The sequence below is a fragment of the Cavia porcellus genome, unplaced genomic scaffold (genome assembly GCF_034190915.1).
Source record: "Cavia porcellus strain 051 isolate PalLab524CR breed Dunkin Hartley unplaced genomic scaffold, mCavPor4.1 scaffold_20, whole genome shotgun sequence".
NCBI lineage: Eukaryota > Metazoa > Chordata > Mammalia > Rodentia > Caviidae > Cavia > Cavia porcellus.
Window position 1 is genome coordinate 37,471,016 of NW_026947503.1, and position 17,209 is coordinate 37,488,224.

Below are 17,209 nucleotides of genomic sequence, written 5' to 3' on the forward strand. Positions count from 1 at the left end.
CCAGCCCTGGTTCTCCCTAAAACAGGTTTTCTACCAGCAGTGCTTCTTCGGTGATCCCACCGCGCCTGTGCACCGAACTGTCTCAGAGAACGTGCATGAGCAGAAATCCAGAGCCAAAGTAATTTTCAGATCTGTCAGCTCTGTCTCCTGCGGACCTCTGCTTCCCACTGCCTTCTCATTTCCAGAGGCAGCTGGTGATTAACTTTTTCTTTTCTTTTTCCCTTTTCTGAAATTGTTTACTGTACCAAACACCCAATGTCCACTGCTCAGAAGATTATAATGCTAACATTTTGTTGAATTTAAATTTTATTTTAATTAAGGAACTAAAATACTATAGTATACTTGAATCTTCTTTATATTTTCCTTGAGTTTCTTTTACTCCTTTGGGAAAATCATTTTCCTGGAGCTTGTTTGTGTTCTTCTGTGTATTTTTGTGCTTTTACTATGCATGTGTTTAAAACCATAAGTAGTTGATAACAATATTTTTCATGTTTTAATAAGTATGTAAGTGGTGCATTAATATTGTTTCATTTCTTACAGTCAGTTTCGGTTTTCAAAGGCCATCCTTTTTCAAATGTGTGCCCAGCTTACTCAACGTCATGTCCGCTTTTCCATTGCCCTGTTGGTGGTTATTTAGATTGTTTTCCAATTTTTGATATTGCAAATAATGCAATTTAAAAGTAAATTCACATGTTAGAGGACAATTTATCTAGGGTAAGTATTTTGACATAAAACAAGCTGTCCCAGGGCACAGGCATCTTCACTCTTAGAAGATATTTCCGAATTACTTTCTAAAGGGCTTGATATAATTTGTATTCCCTTTGGGATGATGGTGTCCATTTCTCACAAAAATTTGGCATTCTTGGACCTTTTAATTTTTGTCAGTGGAATAGGTTGAGATAGCATTTTTGGCTTTAATTGGCATTTCTCTGATTATGAGTAAGGCAGGGCAATTTTTCAGATCTTTATAAGTCACCTTGATTTCTATTTCTGTGGACTGCTTGTTTTTATATTTTGCATATTTTTGTATTGGGTCTTGTTAATTATAGTTATAGTTTCCCTCTCATTCCCATGTACTTTAGATATTACTCTTTTGTTGGTTGAAGACAATGCAAACTCACCCTTCAAGTCTCACTTATCTTCCAGCTTTTTGGTGCCTCTGACCATATAGAAATCTGAAATTTTAATGTAATCAAATTTGTTCATCTTTTCCATTTGTGTTTTCTGAATCTTAAGAAATTCTTTCCTGAACAGATTATTAAATATATTTTCTTGAATTTTCTTCTAATATTTTAAAAACAGTGATTTAAAAAAAACTTCAGGTTTTAAACATTTTGGAATTTATTCACAATATTTTGTGTTACTTTGTGCATGAAATACAGCCCTTGTGTTAATTTTCTGATACAAAGAACCAATATTTTATGAAACTGTATATCAAATACCCAGTAACTGATGTACTTATTTGTAATCACCACATCATGTACCAAAAATATATATGCCTCTTTCTGAACTTTTGGGTGTATTCCATTGGTCTTTGTGTCTCAACACCTCTATCACACTATTTTATCTTGCATTTTAATGTCTGTGGTTTAAATTTCTCTTCCTTGTATTCTATCTCAAAATTCTTTTGATTGCTTTTGGCCTTTTTTATATGAATTATGGTTCATTTTTTAATAAATCACTTCTTTCCTACCTCCTTCAGGGAAGACTTTTCCCCCATCCCATCCTTTGCAAAGGTAATTGCCCTCACAGATCTAGGACCCAGTCTTGACTCCTCTATCAAATGGCCATCGATTCTTGGGTTACTCCCTTGACCTTTCTGAGTATTAGTTTCCTTCACTGTCAAATCTATTTTGCCTCTTTCAGGGTGGCTGGGCTGATCAGATTCAATCGGAGTGTGAGAATTCTTTAAAATGTTCAAAATTGTACTCTCAGGATGGCCTGTGACCATATGCAATTTGGACTGTCTGTCTCCAAATTTCTCTGCCTCTCCTGACTCTTCTTTTCCCCCAACTTCCAGTGCTGATGTACAAAGGTGTGCTGTCTGGAAGAAAGGATGGGTTACAGGCAATTTGGACTTACTTAAAAGCTTGCATCCCATTTCACACTCTTATTTGGTAACTTAAATTAAGGTGCTCAAACTTTTTGAATTTTAATTTCTTCATCTTTACACAAGACATAATAATTTTTTCCCCTAAATAGTGTCATGAAATTCAAAAGAGATAGTGTGAATAAAAGTGCTTGGAAAATGTGGGCCTTGTAAGAATCATGGACTTGCTGAGATTTACATGAGGAAAATGACTTGCAGAAGGCACTGATGCTGGGTGTATGAAAGGGCCTTTACTTTCTTCACCTAAAGAAAGGATTGTAGGAGAATAGAATCCATCTGTCTGCAAGTATGGCTGATCCAGTAAAGTTTCTACACATTTTTCTAGAAGATGTAGAAATTCTCTTTCCTAAAGACCATTTCCTTTAGGCTGTGTGGAGAAGTAGAAGTGGGTGAGCAGTTCATGCTGTCTGTCTAGACAAAGCAGCAGAGGTAGCCTTATGCAGATGCTGGGCTCAGGGCTGACATGAGAGAATGAGAACTCTGAAGGTGCAGGTATTGGAACAAATCTGTCTTTGGCCCTTCTTGCTGACTACAGACAGCATGATTGATCTCCAAGTGTGATCCATCATTCGAATGTTGCAGCCACTAATTCAGTTACAACACATACTGAGGTCAGTTCTGATGTCACGTGAAAGCACCTCCCCTGGAGTGAGCATATGGCTCTATCCTGCATCTTTCTAACCCTTTCTAGTTGCACAACTGGAGTATGTCTTGCCCCTGTGACAGGATCTGACTTGGGCTTGGGCCAAATGCCATTCATGGATAATACAACAAATAATACAACACTATAATCCATTCACTTAATCTAATACAAAAGGTACTTTTCCTCTGTAATTAAGTTCTTGCCCTTTCCCTAATTTTACTAAATGAAATTTCTTATCTGTTCTTTAGCCCCCTTCAGGGCAAAACTGGGCTGTGTTGGAGTTCTTCTAAGCCATTATCACAAGTGCTGGCCCTTCCTTCGGCCTCTTTTAGTGGCCCCTGTGAATTGAGCAGAGCCCCTGGATTTCTGACTTGAATTTGAATCCTTGTCTCTAGAATTCATGATCTGCTTGTTTTTTAAACTCTGGAGATCCCACTATTTCTGGCCAATCTTCTCCTCCTCCTCCATCTTATCCCTGCATATTCTTGCACCCATATTCATGGAAACTCAAGAATTTCTACACATGCTCCAGTGCCTTGCTTGTTGAGCCTTACACTGTAGATGAACCACATGACTCTTCCTGGTGATTCTTAATTCAGAGCTTAGGGCCAGACTTTGAGATCAATCAACTAAATTTATTCCAAATAGACTATAGCTGACATTACTTATTTTTTTAACATGCAAACATGAAGCTTAGAAATAGCTGCTCTGATCATAGTTGTGGTTGTCTGCTTTGGTTCTCTTTCATGAATGAAGGACGTGTTATCCTGTTTATTGGAAGTTATTCTTGGCAAGAAGAAAGTAGACTTAGTTACTTTTTGTTGTTGTTATGCTGAGAATAGTTAGTTGAGAGTTATAGGTAACGTGATCCAAAAGTGAGACATGGGCTCAAAGGTATCAGTGTTCTGACTATTGGTGAAAGTTAACTTAGCACACCAATAAGGAATTCCTCCATTTTTAGTATTTAAAAAAATATCCTTAGCCTAAATTTGGTTAGAAGCAAATAGAGTAAAATGCCATTGTCAAGGTAGAACTTGTAAACCCACTAAACACAAATGCTATGAAAGAAAGATGGGAAACTAAAATGGGATAGAAATACAATTTCATTTGGCCCCTTTGCCCTCCTAGTGGATGACCAACACCACTGCCACTTCATTAACTGTTCTGGGTTTAAAAAGGCTGAGCCAACCACAGAATGTAATGGCAACAGCACAGTTAAAATAAAGACTCTCTGCTATGCTTATGCACCATGGAATGATTTTCAAGGTACTTTCTAACTTCTTGTTTGAGCTCCAAGTTCTCAATATTTGCATAAGAAAACAGAGAAAGAAAGAGCTGAGTTTTACGGACTTGGTTTACAGGAAAACATGGTCTTGCCTGAGTCTAAATTCTCTTGTCATCATAGCATTTAGCTGCGGGACTGAGGCCAACAACTGGTTTCTATGTCAAGGTCAATGTCTACAGAAGTTCCTTGTTTCTGGATGTTCAAGTCACCCAACACAGGGTCAAAAACTATCTCCAAATACTATCTCCAACCTAGGGCTAAAACAGTTATTTTATGCATTGAATAAAAAAAAGTTTCATCCATTAAAATTAGTTTAGAAAAAAAGTAAAATAGAGGGGGAAAGAAGACTGTGACACATCTAGAAATGGATTTCCAACTGTGACCTGTCTACTAGGATTTGTGATGCTGGCTGCTATAGTCTCCCAAAAAACAGTGTATGAGTATATATACGTGCATGTGTGAATGTGTGAATGCGTGTGCTTGCTTTCCTTTTTTTTTTTTCCTTCTTTCTGGGGCCCTATTTATGTTTTTTGGAGAAATTTCCAGGAACTTCTATATAATGCCTTCTGTAAAACCACATCAGCAACATCAAAGTTACTTGCCTCTCCCCACTGAGGAAGTTTGAAGGAGAAAGCTTGAGAACTCAGTATGTTCTGCTACCCTCCAGCACTGGCAAATTGTTGCAGTGAGGAAAACTTTTAGTCTTTGGCCCTTGCTACTAGTGACTCATTGTTTTAATCATGAGACATACTATTGGCATTAGAAGTTACAGCGTATAGGGTAGAATGATTCATTATTCAGAACCATTGATAAATCAATTTTCCCTGCTCTGAGATTTGATATATGAATTCCTATTAAGAATTTCCCCAGCAAGAACTTTTTTTTTAAAAGGAGAATAAAACAGAATAAAACCAATCAAAACAAACCAGTGTAAGAGATACAAAACTTCAAAACATTACACAATCAACAATAGTTACCACAATGCTTTTGATGTTTTCAAAATAGCTACAGATAACTTCAGATATTATAAAAATCAAATAGAACACAATAGAATAGAAACAATAAAAACAAAACAATGAATGCAATAAAGGACTTCAAAACAAGCTTATAATAAATCCAAAATTGCTACCATTATGTACTTGCTATCTTTGAAAAGCCGCTCCTGCCATTGGATTTGACATAATCAAATGAAACAAAAGAGAGTAAAACCCAACCCAACAAAACAATGATAATGATATAGGACTTTCAAAACAAGACCATAGGGAATCAACAATGGCTACAACGCATTAAAAAAAAGGAGATCCTTTTATAAGACTATGATTTTTTAAATAACTCAAATTGTACATTGTCCTGTCACATGGTGAAGTTATTGGGAAGTAATTGCCATCAAAGACCTTATGATTTTTTCCACCAGTGAGTCTCATATGCCCAGTTTTCACCCATGGGATATGAGATGATGTTAAGTAGGAATAGTGAGCCATATCTGCTTTCTCCTTCCTAGTCTAAAGCTAAATCCAGTGGATCCATCATGAGATATAGAGGCCTTAGAAGACGGTAAAGCTACAGATAAGATTCATGTGGGTTTCTGAATCATCACTTGGAAATACATTCATTTGGACCTTATACGAGAGAAGAATGAAGTATTTTGTTAAACAAAGAGGTTTAGCAGCTGACTTTTGTTGTATTGTACTGTAGGTTTCAAAGGAAAGAGACCCAGTAGTATTTCAGACTTGGTTCTAATCGCCTGCCTCAGTGTGGGTGACTGCTTTTCTTCCTCACCCACACCAGTTTGCCCTCCTGAGCAGTTTCTCTAAGCTCCGTGTAGGTACACAGCAGCTGCACTGTTTGTCAAACAACCAATAAATCTGTGCTTGGCACTAAAGTAGCTTTCATCAGAAAGTGACCTTAAGATAACATTTACATTGCTGAAGAAGTTATTCCAAATCTGAACCAGTAGTGTCCCAACTCAGGCCCTCCTGGTGGCTTGAGGCAGGGAAGCTAATGAAGTGTAGAGATTATTAATGACTCTATCTTCTCTCTCATCCATCCCCTCTCCTTTTTCAAACTTGCAATTATGTTCAGCAGTGTCAGATCTGTTCATCTATTTTTGACATGTAAATAGAACCTATTCCTTTGAAATTTGCAGAGGAAATGTCCACGTGATTGTGTCAGCTCATGTCTAGAAGCAACCAGAATTGACTGGGAAGGCACAGATTCAAGAAGAAGAAAAACAGCACAGGCCCTACCTTTCTCAGGTCAGTCACAGTTCCCAAGGGGTCCCAAGTGACCATAGATGGAAAAATAATCTTAGTTTTTCATGGCATCATTATTAGCAGTTGCTTTAGAAGATACAAGCACAGCAACAAGTAGAACGTACTTACAATTTTCTTGATCACAGAGACCATGTGAACTTCTGTTGAGCTGACTTCAAGTAACAAGCGAGAAAAAGTCCTGTAAAGATACAGATAAGAAACATTTGGGCTTAGATTGCTTTATTTAAAAAAAATTAGTAACATTCACTCTTTTTAAAATTGTATTAATTGTATTAATATTTCTTTTTAGAACAAAATTAAAAATTCCACAAATTAAGAAATAGGACACACAACTCATCTCTTATCCCATAATCCAGGTATAGCCACTAGCAACTCATGGAACAAGAGTGGTTTGTATGATATATAATATGTAATTGTGTTTTATTATATATTATTGTTATTTACAAAACAGAGGTCATATTGCACATACTGTTTTGTGATCTGCTTTTATCTCATTGAATAATATATTATGAGAATCTTCCGTCAGTGAAAAGCTTTAGTCGTGTGCAGACAATTCTAAGATGGTTCACTATGATCCCTGGCCCTTCCTCAGCTCATCATTGTGTGCAAGCCACACAACGGGCTGGATCTCTTTCTGACTTACCTTTTGTTTTTTCTTTTTTGGTACTGGGAGTTGAATTCATGACCTTGCATTTGCCAAACAGGCACTGTGCCACTGAGCCTGGCCCCTCGGACTTACTTCTAACCGACAGAATAAGATGAGTGTTGAACTGTCACTTTTGAGATCAGGTGATGAGAAGACTGTCTAGTGGCCTGAGCACCTTCCTGTTTTCTGTTTTGCTTGTGATGAAGTCAACAGTCACATTTATAACCTGTCCTACAGATATTGTCACATGGGAAGGAAGAGAAAGAAACGTCTGACCCCAGTTAGGGAGGAACTGCATCCTGCCACGCACCACTTGAGTGGGCTTGAAAGTAGAGCTTCTCAAGTCAGGTTTCAGATTAAACCTGGAGATGACTGCGATCCTTGCAAATTCCTTCACTGTATTCTTGTAAAAGAATCAAAGCTGCACTCAGATACCTAAAAGTGTTAGATACTGTTTGTATTTTAAGTTGTTGCTTTTAGGGTAATGGAGCCGTAGGTAACTAGTATAAACCACGTTTTCTTATTTGTTTAATATCCCTAAAGTAAGGCTGTATTGTAATTTACTCAATTTTTTATTGTTGCACATTTTGACTACATATTTGTTTTCTTATTATAAACATTACTTGAATGAACATTGTAGCTATCTTGTTACATATTCTTTATTCTAAAATAAATTTCTTAAAGTGGAATACTATATTTCAAAGGGTGTGCACCTTTTAAGCCTTTGATATGCTGGTTCTCAATCCCTTTAGGGGAGGATTTATATTCCTGCTGGCTGTAGCTTGGAGTGCGGTTTTGGTTAACTCCAACCTTTCCTTTTTGAGATGTGTCTGCAGGCAAACCAGTTAGAAAACAAAACCAAAAGTAAAAATAAGAATGAAAACTAAGGTTGAATCTTGAAATATACTAGACAACTTGATGATAAGCAGTTTATTTAAAGTACCATTTTTTGAAATCAACCTGATGAATCCAACCTCCCTGAACTTGTTATTCTTATCTTTCAGTGAGTCCTGAAGTCTGAAGCCGTGATGAAACTTATAGTCCCTAAGAACATCGGTATGGATAGCAGCAGTACTGAACGCAAAGTCAACATAACAACAGGGTATCCTAAAACTCTTAAGTATGCTTCAGTCACACAAAGGGTTGTTAATAAATCTAAATTATTGAGGCCAGATAGACTGAGTTTAATGGATATTCTTTTGGCATCATTTTGTGTACATAGATACTAATGCCATTTCCAAACTCAACCCTCATTGTTGGGGAGGAATAAATATTTTAATGAATGCTATATTTTGTAACAGGCTCTGAACTTCGTGGTTGGTTTAAGCTAAGGGTGCAATTTCAGGCATCTAAATAAGTAAATAAATGAGGAAGAAAATCCATGTTAATTGCAGTAATTTGCGGTACTTTCAAATTCTTAATTAAGAAATAAAATAGGATTCATTAGCCATGCCCACTGTAGATGGCACACATAGATCACCATTATGACCAGTCACATGGACCTGAAGTCATTGCCATAAATGAAATAACAGTGAGAAATCACTGGTGTATTACCAACCAGAATGCTCAGGCATAAAGGGAGGAGAGAGAGCATCACAAAATGCTGTCCTCTGTAAAGGCTCCTCTTCCTGCTCTGGAGACTGTATTATTCTAAAACCTGTTCCCTGACCCTGGATTCCTACTCTTTTTTTCCAATCTTTGGGCTAGGTGGTTCCTTTAGCACCCCCTTCCCCAATTTCTTTGAGTCTGTCTGGCCACTACTAGTGCCTGAATCTTCAACTTTTCCCTAGAGGTTTGGGTGCCTGGACTTCAGTTTTTGCCTACCTCATTGTCTTTGTGAGTCTCAGTATTCTTGTACAAAGGAATGTAGAAGGGAACTTTGGTTATAACCAGAGGCATTCTGACTCATACTGCATCTAGAAAGTTAAGTATTATATTCAACTAGGGAGAAAATATAATTTAAAAATAATTTTTGTTTGGAACAAATGCTTAACTGAACAGGACATTGGATACTAATTGGAACTGTTCCTGGAAAATTGGAATGCTAGGCGCCCTGATGGAAATCTGTATAGACTCTCGGGGAGGGGTAGGAATGGAGTGATCACAGGTTTTCGGGTGTGTTTAAGGAGCTCTGCCTTGGTAAGGTGAACCATAGGAGTAATATCAATGTGTATCTGCAAGCAAGAACACTAATAATGTATCCTGCATCAGTGGCTGAGATGACTGGTTGTTGGGATTCTGGCAAGACCACTAATGCAGACTGGGCAGGCATCTACTGGGCCCTCCTTTTCTTACTGTCTGACCTATCATCTTACCAATGTCCAGGAAGGATGCTCTATTAATGAGATAGGCATGTGCAGATGTGAGCAGGCAACTACAGCTACCTCAGTAGAGAGAAGTGTATAGAGAATGAGAAATTTGGAGAAATCTGAATGACTCAAGACAAAGAAAGAAAATAATCCTTTTGTTGTTGTTTGTTTTTTGTCTTTTTGAGACAGTTTTGCTATGCTGTTCAGGCTGCACTTGAATGTACTTTGTAGTCTAGACTGACCTCGAACTTGCAGCAATCCTCTTGTTTCAGCCTCCTGAGTGCTGAGATTACAGGCATGTGCCATTATGCCCGGCAAAAATCATCCATTTTTGATCTCTAAAAGGAATGTGGGATCTGACTTGGGATTAGACTGTAATGTGTTTTGAGTAGGTGGAGTGGTTATTTGACATTTCCTGTAGACTAGAAGAAAGTCAGAAATGAATATTTGTGTCTTATATTCCCATAGGAAAGTCAAGAAAATAGTCTGAGATAAATTTCTTATTCTCAGGGGGTCAAGTACAGATTCTTTGAGTCAAAGCCTCCCTGTCTTTTGAGATAGGTGTCTTCCCTCTAGAAGTTCTAATGAGACAGGCTGGACGTTGCTTCACTGTCCACTTCTTCTACCCCATTCCTAAAGACTCCCATGGAGTTTATGGGGGCTAAAATAAGATCACATGTATTGTGGCATCCTACGTGTAAAAGGATCCTTCTTTCCTGGCTGCATCTGGACAAATGTCAGACCATCGCAGACAGAGAGGCCTGCTGCTGTGGATAACATGAATGATTATCTCCATTCCTTACAAAAACAAGGGATAGACAAAATCATTCTGTTTTCAATTTTGTGTAAAGGTATCATAAAGAAGATAAGGAGTTTTCCCAATCTCTGAAGTAAGTCAAGGAGGAAAAAAAAATCAAAATGGAGGCTATGTACTAGACTAGAATAAAAAACCCACTGTGTGATGTGTTCTTATAGAATCCAGGCACTCCAGCCTGGCTCAGATAATAAATGGAGCAGGATGCCAAGAATATAAAACAAAAATGGGTAAAAGTGGGCTAGAGATGTCTGAATCGTGGAAAAGGCTATGGAAAGTGTGCTTCTTTATACAGTAGGAAGGAAGAGCCAGGAGGATTCCTTGATGAAGTTCTTTCGAAAGGCTTTAAACGCAATTATGTTTCTACTATTCCATTTGAGAATTGTAACTGATTATTTCATTTTTTTAACATATATTTATAGATCATTTTGTCTTTCTCAGGTATAATATTAAGCGTTAGAGTTTCAGCAGATGCCCAGGGTTTTAAAAGGACTTTTAACACACCAGGGTTAAGACGGCCCTGCCCACTTTCTTGAATTCATTCCAAAACTAAAAGAAAAATGTGAAGCAGAAATGCAAATTCACCTGTGTTGAAGAAGAGCTGCCAAAAGTGATGCAGGTCCAACCAGGGGCCGGTAGATGCTGCAAGGAATCTGCTGCCAAAGACCTTAAGCAAAGCTGGCAGAGAGCAGTCTGTGAAAAGAACCACTGCCTTTTGGGGAGCAACTGGTCTAAAGAGAATGGGCTATTTGAGAGCACATCCCTGGCCTCATTTGGCTCTGTTGAAAATAGGGGAGTTAGAATAAGAAAACAACCAGAACTGCCATCTAAGCATATCTGCTGGAAAAGAAGCCCAGACAGGAAAAGTTCTTTACTAACCAGTTTTGCAACTGCCAATCCTGTCTTTCTTCTGGAAAGAAGCAAAGGCTAAATCATTTCTGTACATGTATATATGCATATGTATACGCATATACATACACATACACACCCTTTGTGATGCAGGGCACCTCCTATAAACAAAAAGATTGTGCTCAGTTTGGTCATAAGTTGGCTGTTATCCCCCATAAACGTTTCCAGAATTCTCAGTTAGGAAAGGGCTTATCTCAGTCAATTAAGAGCCAGAATGAAAAAGAAACCATCAGAAGGGCTCTACAAAGATATTGTAAGAGGAGTCGATAATAATTAGAGAGAACAAGTTAATGAAGAACATGTACCAAGTTGTACTGCCATCAAACAAAAGAAAAATACGCCAAGATAGCTATCATAGAACTAACCAATAAAAAAAACCAAAGCTTAGTGAACAAGATTACTTACATAAAAGAACTCCATAAAGAAATGCAAAAATGTTTAAAAAATAAAAAAGCTACTCCCCAAACCCACAAAATAAAACATAAAAATAAAAAACAACCAACCAAACAAGCCCCCCCCAAAATGAAAAACCAAAACCAAAAATGAACTAACAGACCTCAGAAAAGGAGAGGAGAAATAAGAAGTCTCCCCCAAAGTTAAGGACTCATCAAGAGCAACAAGAAGTTGAACAGAGACTCCTCAAAGTATGAAAACAGGGTTGGGACAGAAATAATGAGATGAATAAGAGACAATGCACAGAGATAATGCAAAGTGAGAAAGGATTAAGAAAGATAAATGTGGAAGATAAAATACATTAAATCTGTGCATATGCCAAGACTTGAGGAGAAGTACTGGAAAAATAGAATAGAAAGTATATTTGAAAGACTATAATAACAGAATGTTTTCCAGAAATATTGAAATCTACATACAAATTAAGAAGCTACAATAAAAAATAAAACACAAACTATCTCATGAAAAACTGATAAAGAAATATCAAACCTAAAGGTTTTTATTGTCTTTTATTGTCCAAACAAATAAACAAACAAAAATCCAACCAACACAAACCAAATAAGTAAAACAAAATTCAGAATTTATTTCTGAAGGAAAAGTTAGTTGTTTTCAGAACTTCCCACACCTACATAATACTTACAGAACCTCATTAAGAAATGAGAATGAAAATTTGTTATGCTCAAACTGTTCAAGTGCAAATGTACCAAACAATGGTAATCCAGGAAATACATTTCCTGGATCTTGTATTAAAGTTGCTCAAGGCTGGACTTAACCCACCCAGTAGAGAATGAGGAAATTATGGCAGAGAGACAGAGAGTGAGGTTGTAATGAATTTAGTGTAGGATTAAGACAAAACCACCTAAAATACCAAAAACCTCTAGTAATTATATTGGAGAAAACAACATAAATATTAATGAGCTATAAGACAACAAAAACACTGAAATAACACTAAAAATTTGGGAGAGAAAATGGCCAGCAGCCAAAGTTTAAAAATTACTACAGTACTTACACTGGGTGAATCAAGTAATATTAAAAAATTTGTACTAAAAATCATAAGTTAAAATTAATGGAAATATCACTGTTATCATCATTATCAATTAAAACTGAGTGGGGAAGGACAGTGAGAGGCTGGAGAGGAAACATATATTACATCATGTGGAAGAACTGAGAGTCAATACCTATTGAGGATCTAGAAGAGTAAGAGTATTATATAGTATGGGAAAGACAATCAAATGCTATGAATATTAAATTCTGGGTATCCAAGTAAAAACCAAATTAAACTAAAGCAAACCACAGACTATAACTGAAAGATAAAAAGAAACAATAAAAGTGGAAAGTACATGATGTCAATACGAAGACCAAATATATCCATGATATCAAAAAATATAAAAGTATATTAAAATAGATTTTCAGTTTAAATTACAAAGTAAGAGAAACTACATGAGGTGAACAAGAGACACAGAAGAAAGTGACTAGAAAGTTGAAAGTAAAAGAATGGGCAAAGGCCTAACCAGCTAAGTCAAGGAAATAAATAAAGCAAAAACAAAAATATAGAGATCCCAATTTTAAAATTACATGTGTATCAGATGGGGTTGAGCTCAGGATCCAAATTAGTAAATGGCACAAAGATAGGGAACATTATTCCTACCTACAAGGATGCTCTCAGCATTATGAATATTTATGCACCAAAGCCAATGCCAGTAACATTTATTAAGCTAAATGTCGGCACAAATTTTTAAAAAGCAAGGATATGGGAATAGCAAGAGAGTAATGATGCATTAGAGAAATCAGAGGTGCTTTTGGAGCCACGTTACATTTCATTTGGGGATTAGGTCTATTTTTCAACTCCCTGCATCTGTGCAAGCAGGTATAATAAAATCTGACAACTTTTCTCTTATCAGTCCTTCCATAGCTTCCCATCTCTGCTGCATAATTCAAAAGTCCATCCAGGATTCGGCTTTGCCTAGTTCTCCCTCATCCTGAAACATGCTCAACAGTAGAGGCTCTTATTTTTCAGACCTTCTTGCCTGGGCCTTACGTGCAGGTGTTTCCTCTATCTGGATGCATGGTATTCCCTCTGATAGCAGGATGACAAAACCTCTAAGACTTAAAGCCTTGAACACATCACTTCCTCTAGTAAAATTTCTTTCCCTTCAACTCTGCCAGGCACAGGGCACAAGTGCACAGACTCGCACTGCACTGTAACTAACCCTGTTGTTGAGCAGCTGAGACATCTTTATTCCACATCATTCTTCACTAACCACATGCGGTTAGGTACCAAGGCCTCCTCACCCCTCCCTAGTGGTCTTCCTTCCTCTGCAGCCAATTACTCTAAATTCCCTACATAGCTGAGCTCCTATTCTTTGAGGATTTTACCTACCCTTACCTTACTCTACCCTGCTGACTTAACACCTACCAGTTGATTTAGAGATCTTTGTCTCAAGACCTGCAGTTGATTCTTTTCCTTAACAATCAGTCTCTTCATCTGATATCAAGGCTTTTTGCAATCTGGACCCTTATGCCCTTTCTAAAGTGACTGTCCATTTTCCAGTCTTACACCATTTCGTCCACATTCACCATTCTTGAACCATGCAGGAACATGAATTGTGTCTGTGGCATTCCTGACTTGCATCTTGGTCACCTTCTTCATGCTCTTCCCCTTTACTGTTCACTATCCAAATCCTACTTCAGAAGCAGCCCAGAGGCAGCTCTTCCTACCCATCAGCCCACCCATCTCCATTCTGACTTCTAACATTTATTATCAACAGCTTAGCTTGGCTTTTACCTTCATTCCTGCTGTGAGTTGCATTTTATTTGTTCATATTTTACTTCATCAGTTAGCCAATAAGCCTCAGGGATTATCTCTTATGCTTTGTCTACTTTATTTGTGACATCTTGAAAGGGACTGAGAATGTAGTAGGTGCTCAGCAATCATATGTGATTTTTAAACACGTAGATTCTATTGCTTCAGTCCCTGTCATTTGGCAGGATGCTAGATCACCTGAGATTTAAGCCTTAAACAGACTCTCTCATTGCTTCCTCCTTTCCTTAGTTAGAATGACCCAATTTATATCTGTCATTTTCTAATTATTCACCTACCCTAATTAAGTACAATAGAGATGCTTAATAATTTAATATCTGCTTTCCATCTATCATTCCGATGACCCTCATATGATCTTCTGCCGAACGTAATGTGGGAGTTGTCAAGTCATTTTACAAACTGGGAAATAAAATCTAGAGTCTAAGACCACACAGAATGTCACTGGAGGGGATCAAAGGGTGGCACCACTAATCTTCTGCTTCTAATCCTTACAATAAGCATGGCTATGACACTTCCTTCAGTAGCTAGAACTTCTCTCTGAAGTGTGAATATGTGTTTTTAAAGCATTTTTTTTGCTGAAATTTCTCCTCATTTTGCTTTGATTTCACTTGCATGGTGAGGATATTATCTTCTTCCCTGATGGTAAGCACTTTTTTTCTTTCCTAAATGATGGCCCATTTGATCCCCTTTGGTTCTCTTCACCTAAGTTTCCACTTAGCAAAAGTATCCCCTGGAGAACTGGTCTGCTTTAATGCCTCCTGTATGCTTTCAAATTTGTACCTGTTTCTTGGTGGCCCATGTTTCCTGCAAGGCTGATCTCCTCGGCTAATGGAGAGCCTCTAGCTGCGGGCACTACTGACCAAATTTCCCAGTCCTGTCGGGGTGGTGGGTAGCTGGTGGACCAAGAGGTGATTATCATGATTTGGAGAAGGCAGGCAGGGACTCTGCTCATACAGCTCTGGTGAGTCCTGCAACTCACTGGCACCTGATTTTGTGGACCTGATCCTCTCCCTCGCCTGTCACCCCCAGCATTGTGTCTTCAAAATAACCCACCTTCTTTCCAGGTCTTCAGGAAAAATCATTTATAGAGTGTTATTTCTTTCTCTAAATTGTCTGATGGTATCATTTTATGATTTGTGTGTGTGGGAGACAGGGTGGGGCAGCGGAGAGTAACATTTATTTCTATCCCAGCCAGAGTAGGACTGAATTATAATAGATCTTTTGGGAAGATACTGGGGTCACCCCTCACTTCAACTGTCATATAGGTAAAGTTGCTTTTAGGTGTCTCAGTCCGAGTGGTGGATGCCTAATATTTCTCCTGTCCCTACTAACTATAAAGGAGACCAGGTAGCCTAGCCTGGAAGCAGCACAGAATCTCATCTCTCTGGCTGTCAGGTTGGCCTGGGAGATAACCCAACTAAGACAGTTCATCCTTCCCTGGGAGTTTCAAAGTGGCATTGGCTCAAAAGAGTCAGCTTTCTTCTCTGGCTATTCAACTGCCAGAGTCTGAGGTTGTAGGAGTTGATGATAAACTTCCAATAAAGTCCAATTTGAGAAAATGATATAATATTCATGGGAAAACATAAATGAGGATTGAGGGGTAGATGGTATTAATATCCTCAATTCCAGTTATTCATGAGGTCAATTCCCACTCCTGGGTGTTCAAGAACTTAGCTACATAAACTTATAAATCACCTTCAACTGCTTCAGACAGTCTGATTTGTTGATTGCAACCAAGAGAGTCCTGGCTAATACAATCCCTTTTGTTAATGACTTCTCCCCACAAGCCCCAGCTGCAGGGAGCCAGTTGCCCTCATTCAGCAGCATCCGTGGGCTTCTCAGGGATTAACTGCTGCCTGCCATGAACCTTGAAAATCCCGCCCACAGGGAATGGTGTCCTATCATCAAGAGATAAAGCAACAGCTAAAGCTCCTGGAAGGCAGTGGCCTCTGCCCGCCTTGTTCACTGGTATGCTCATTTATCTGTTCGCTAAAAGGAAGAACAAGTGAATGTGGCCACTCATTAATTAATAGCACTTTAGAGGGGTGGACCATCTTTTTTTCTCTTTAGACATGTCTAGTCACTGTCCACTGCATCCTGAACTTAATCCCCTCCTTGATCCAACCTTAGTTTACCTGTCTAGTTTCTTCTCCTGCTATCTTCTACATGTGGGCAGTAGATTAGGACCATTTCTGCAGTCCATTTCTATAGCTCTTGTGGCAAGGAATGGCAGTTCCATCCATCTGGGCTGCAGTTCCCTGCACTCCTAAGTTTCGTGTTTTGAATTCATGACGCCAGGCTCAGATAGACTCCATGCCGTGTGCCTCTTACTCAGAAAGAGTCTCCTGCTCTGTTGATGGTTGAAAGCACAGACTCCAGCCTTTAGCATCTCCGACTCATACTAATATGATTTTCTGGTGCATGTGCCATCTCTCACTCTGTGGCCTCCACAGTCTATGGATGAAGTCCCCTGGGTCTCTTTTTTGTATCATCTTTTTCTTCTGCCCCTCTCCTCCACGCCCATCTCTGCACCTCCTTGCTAATAGCCTCACACAAAATGGACATGCATTGGTATAACAATCCATGAGTAAGTTTGTGAGAATCAGTGTGAAATAGCAAACTCTGGTCCAACCAGAACCAGCATATGAAGGCTGTCTGCCAAGTGGCACAAGAATACTACAGACCTCTAGGGTACAAGGCTGATAAAATATGTCTGTACTTAACCCAATGCCTGGCGCATGAAGTACTCAGCATGTAACTGTTAGCTGGGTTGTTAGTAACAGGTCCTGGGGCACCAGGAGGGTGGTTTCCTTTCCATTTCCCCGCACAGATCGCTCATATTTATAATCTCTCAAATTTCCTCCATTTCATACTTAGCAGTGTGACTCCCACACATCTGCCCCCTCCCAGGTCCTCCAGGCTGGCTGCCTCTCAGTCAGCCAAGCGGCC

The 17,209-nt window shown here is 38.5% G+C and overlaps 1 protein-coding gene and 1 long non-coding RNA gene across 4 annotated transcripts in view; one reads left to right on the forward strand and one right to left on the reverse strand.

Moving 5' to 3' along the window:
• The window catches only part of LOC111758056 (uncharacterized), a 30,911-nt gene extending 19,379 nt beyond the window's left edge, over positions 1-11,532 (forward strand). Inside the window, exons 3-4 of the long non-coding RNA XR_010041441.1 lie at positions 6,185-6,293; positions 7,962-11,532. This is a non-coding gene — a long non-coding RNA (uncharacterized LOC111758056). The remainder of the gene's footprint in view (positions 1-6,184; positions 6,294-7,961) is intronic.
• The window catches only part of Slc14a2 (solute carrier family 14 member 2), a 420,990-nt gene that overhangs the window by 165,891 nt on the left and 237,890 nt on the right, over positions 1-17,209 (reverse strand). For all 3 annotated transcript variants that reach the window (XM_063231749.1, XM_063231750.1, XM_063231751.1), the window contains one exon: positions 6,420-6,489. The gene's annotated coding sequence lies outside the window, so the exon portion shown is untranslated. The remainder of the gene's footprint in view (positions 1-6,419; positions 6,490-17,209) is intronic.